The following is a 5,040-nucleotide window of genomic DNA, read 5'->3' on the forward strand; positions in this document are numbered from 1 at the left end:
ATTGCACAGGACCATCAGATATAATTGATACCCTTGTGTAATAAAGGACATTAAACAATTGGACATGTGTTATTTTAAACTCCAAAAGGAACAGTATTGATTGAATTGTTCTCAGGAAAGTGTAATCAGGGCCTAAAATCAGAATCGTTATTCATGAGCAGCCAATGATTTTCTGTCACAGGATGCCTTCTTCCTGTGAATCTGTAGGCAAAGTGATTACAGAGACATACACACAGACAATATATTAAATTATTGTCCAAGAGCAGCTGGTTTCTCATCTAATAGTCATTTAACTCCTGAACTTGCTCTTGGCAAGATTCACGTGTTGCTCTGAAGATTATGTCCTCCCTTTGTTTCCTTATGTACAAACAAACTAGGCTTGCATTTGTCATGTGATAGAGGAACATTACTTTTAATGAGTGTACAACAACAGAAAGCAAAGAACATTGTATGAAATACATTTTGTATTTGATCTAGTGTCGACCTTTCACATAGTTTACCAAGTGCAAAGTAAAAAAGGTATAAAAGATGATTTGTCTGAACTACATGATTCAACACTCTAATTAGGACTTTAAATTTGAAGAGGTGCAATTAAATAATCATGCACATACACTTTAATGGGTATGCATCGTTGGACACGTAGTAACAAAGTGAGTGAGGCTTTTAATTAATTCATATGTATGGAAACGATGATAACAATTAAATTAAAAATAAATTAGTGTTCCTCACACTGATATAAAAACATACCTTGATAATGAAGGAAATAATCAATGAACACAGACAACCTTCAAGTCTTGCTGTGCTCTTATGTTCAAGTAAATCTTGTTTATTTGTGCAACAGCATCTTAAGTGTTTTACTAGAACGTCAAAATCAAGTCTGCTTTAAGTATTCATGTCAATTCATCTGCATTGGATACTTGTTGAACAGTAATTCCTTGACCAATGCGTGTAAAAACGAATCAAATTTTAAAATTAAATGGATTAACTTCGCTTGTGGATTAATTGAGCTTGAGTTATTGTTAAGTTGTTGTGCATTAAAGAAAGAGATTTAGTAAGTTGTTGTTTCCATGCATGTTTACACTGCTGTATTTCCATCTACATAAACTGATTTAGTTTGAGATACCAAGTTTGAAAGATGCTAACTACAACGACAGCTTGCTGAACAACTTGCTGTATTTAAAATTAAACAGGGCTGCATGGTGGCTCAGTTGGAAGAGCTGTTGTCACTCAGTGAGAAGGTCGATGGATCAAATCCTGGCCGGGGACCTTTCTGGGTGGAGTTTGCATGTCCTCTCTGTGCATGTGTGGGTTTTCTCCTGGTACAGTAGTCCCTCGCTACTTTGCGGTTTGTTTTTCACAAACTTGCTCTATCGCAGTTTTTCGAAATAAGATTGCACATGACGCACAATTGGCTAATTGATGGATGAGCCGCATGGTCGGCATGAAATTTATATTAAAATTATTTAGTGGCTTGGGACCCGAAAGTCCCAGGTTCGATCCCCAGTCACTGCATATCACGTGGTGTCTCTGGGCAGCACACCTCATCCCCAAAATGACCCCCCACCGGGCGCTTTCAATAGCTGCCCACTGCACCACCTGGTGGTGGATGGGTTAAATGCAGAGACTAATTTAGCCATTGTATGGAAACATACAGTGCTGACATTGTGATGACATTATTATTATTATTATTATTATTATTATTATTATTACCTGCTGCACTTGTGTGCAGCCCAGGAGAAACTTCCTCCTACAGCTCCTCCCTCCTCCTCTGTCGATCTCCATTTTGCAGCGAAGGAGTGGGTGTGACAAAGAGCGCAGACGTGGCAGAGAGCTGAAATCATGACATTCTGTGCTCTTTTAGAGCGTTTAGAGTTTAAAAATATTGTTTAGAACAGACCTGGGCGTTGTACGGCCCCAGGGCCACATGCGGCCCTTTGGTTGACTCTCACCGGCCCCCGTAAGGGGAATTACAAAATACATATGTAAACAAATGAAGTTAACCAAATCCAGATATAGATCCTCTCTCAATGATGATGTCAGCTTTGCTTCACATCTCCACCTCAGACCTTCAACCTGACTTTAACATTTTTGATAAAGCCCACCAGAGACCAGACTTCTCTCACTAAACAAGAAAAAAGAACTGATAAACACCAAATGAGATGTTTAGACTACAAATGTAGGCACGTAAAGAACCGGGACTAGAAATCACAGTTCAGTGACGATCACTATTATATGATGTTTCATAATATTTGGAGTACAAAGACAATATTGCGATATATTTACAAAGCTAAGAACTTTTTCCAGCAGTATATAAAACTCAAAATTAGTTTTGGGGTGAATGTGACTGAAAATGATCACTAATATAACGTCACAAATGGTAAAAATGTTAACAGTTTACCATTGTACTGGGAAATTTAATTGAATAAATGACATTTTTTGTAAGGAAACCTCGCTTTTTCGTTGCTTAATCATAACAAATACTCTTACCAGCTTGTTAAAACAGTGCTAGGTATCCTGATGCATGCTATGTACTAGTGCTATGTACAGTGCAGTACAGTACAGTACAGTACATGTACATGTACATGTACAGTACAGTGTACAGTGCTATGTACTGTTTTTAATAATGAAATACTAATATTATGCAGTATTGAGTTAAGTTGAAATCAGGTCTCTCTTGTAAATGAGTCCTCGAGGCTCAATGGGATTTACCTGTCTAAATAAAGGTTGAATGAAAAAGTCATTTGTGCCAGCCCTCCACAATATTTGTTGTTTCTCATGTGGCCCTATGGAAAAAAATCATTGCCCACCCCTGGTTTAGAATATCGCAAGAGTGTGGGAAGGGTTTAAAATGTATATATATATATATATATACTCAAATAAACTACAACTTGTACTACTGTTACTACTTTGCGGTTTTTCACATATCGCAGGGCTTCAGGGTGCGGATGCCCCATGATAAAACTGTAATCCAATTTCCTCCAACAGAACAAAAACATGCATGTTAGACTGATTGGTAACTCCTAAATTGTCCCTAGGTGTGAGTGAGAGATTGAATGGTTGTTTGTCTCGTTTGTCTCGTTTGTCTCTATGCGTCCCTATGATGGACTTGCGACCTGTCCAGGGTGTCCCCCGCCTCTCACACAGTGACTGCTGGATATGGGCACCAGTGACCCCCGGGACCCGAAAAGGAAGAAACAAGTAAAACTAATGGATTGATTGATGGATGGATAGCTGCAGACATTTAAAGTACTTGTGCTGCTATCATTTATGGTAAAAAGGTGGGGGGTTCACACATGCATGTCGTTTATCTTAAAAAAAAAGAGTTCACAGTATTAATTATTATTGATGTAAATGTTGTCTTTAGCTCTACTTTGGATTTGTTGTGTACAGTTGAGCACAGATGCATAATGATATCACCTTGTTATCAAAAAAAAAAAAAATCATGCTATGGCAACATTTATTGCTGATACTAAGAGGAAGAGAGACTGAGATCAAAGTGTTGATCCAAAAGATGGAAGTCAGATTTTTTTTTTTCCCCCTTTGGTATTGATGAGAAATAAAACAAAACTAATCTATTGAGATCTAGACTGTCAGTGTCGCAGATAAGCAGCTGGCGTAGGAATCGCAAAGTTGCCAAGAAACAAAATGTCTGCTGTAAAAATTAGATGTAAGGAAGAAAAGCGTTGGTGAAATATAGTGAGAGAGCCACAGGTGGTGAAAGTAAGTTGAAGCAGAGGATAGCTGCAGTGAGAGATGGTTTCTTATTTGACCTCGGGCCATCTGAAGTATAGTCAGAAGTATTCCTCAAACGTGTCCATTACTCAAACTTTAAGGACAAGTCTTTCAACCAGTTCCAATCAACACACTTCTCAGCTCTACAAAACTAATCTACACAGCAGGCTGGACCCAGAAACACAAAATAATAGTTACTGTTTATGATTGTGAAGCGGAAACGTGGGATTCTGGGGACAGGCATACACAGTGACAATCAGTGGAGTAAATTGTTTTATACAAAAAAAAAAAAAACGGTTAACTACCATTTAAGGAAAAGAAGGCTTTGTGTGTTACTACAAATGGATAAACAGTAGACTTAAGCATAATCTAGGAAACCTTAGCCAGGAGGAGAACAAATAGGAGCAGCAAATTCTTGTTAATGTCAAAAGTTGAATCCTGGACAGAATCACGGTGCTGGATGTGTTCGTAATGGCAATAAAACTGGTCAGCCATGTAAGGAAAGCTTTTACTGCACTTATACCGTTGCTCTGCTCTTTGAGGTAGGGATAGTTAACAAGCGTAGAAAGATCCTCATAAATGAATGTCACCCACACACAGGTCAGAATGTAAAAAAGATCAACCAGAAAATATTAGAAATGTCTGTAAAATGAGGAGATAAATGCTTTGATTTGTCATCTAATGGTCATTTATCAACTTGCTCTATGATTGTGTGTGAACATGTAAACACATTGAGAAGATCCTTTTAGAACCATATTAGGGTCACACAGCAACAGCAAGAAATAATTACAACTGCATTTACGATTAATTTATACATTTTATTTACACCTAACTTTCGTTTTGTACATGGAGGAGGTAGAAAAGAGAGCCTTGACGTCCTTTTCAGGGACACCACCAAGTCATTGGTTCAGGTATGTTGACGACACCTGGGTTAAAATCAAATCTCAGGAAGTCCAACATTTTACTGACCACATCAACTCTGTGGATAAATACATCAAGTTCACACGAGAAGATGTAAAAAATGACAGGTTGGCTTTCTTGGACTGTGAGGTCTCAGTCTCTGATAGAGGACATTTGCAAACTGAGGTGTACCGCAAACCCACCCACACAGACCAGTATTTGCAGTTTGACTCCCATCACCCTTTGGAGCACAAGTTAGGAGTCATCAGGACTCTGTATCACAGAGCAGACAGCGTCCCCACTAGCTCAGGAGCCAGGCAGAAGGAGAAATCCCACACAAGACAGGCTCTAGAGCAATGTGGATATCCTAACTGGGCCTTCCTGAAAGCAGAGAAGAAACCCAAACAA

The sequence above is a fragment of the Nematolebias whitei genome, chromosome 1 (assembly GCF_014905685.2).
Source record: "Nematolebias whitei isolate Nwh7 chromosome 1, NemWhi1, whole genome shotgun sequence".
In the NCBI taxonomy this organism is placed as follows: domain Eukaryota; kingdom Metazoa; phylum Chordata; class Actinopteri; order Cyprinodontiformes; family Rivulidae; genus Nematolebias; species Nematolebias whitei.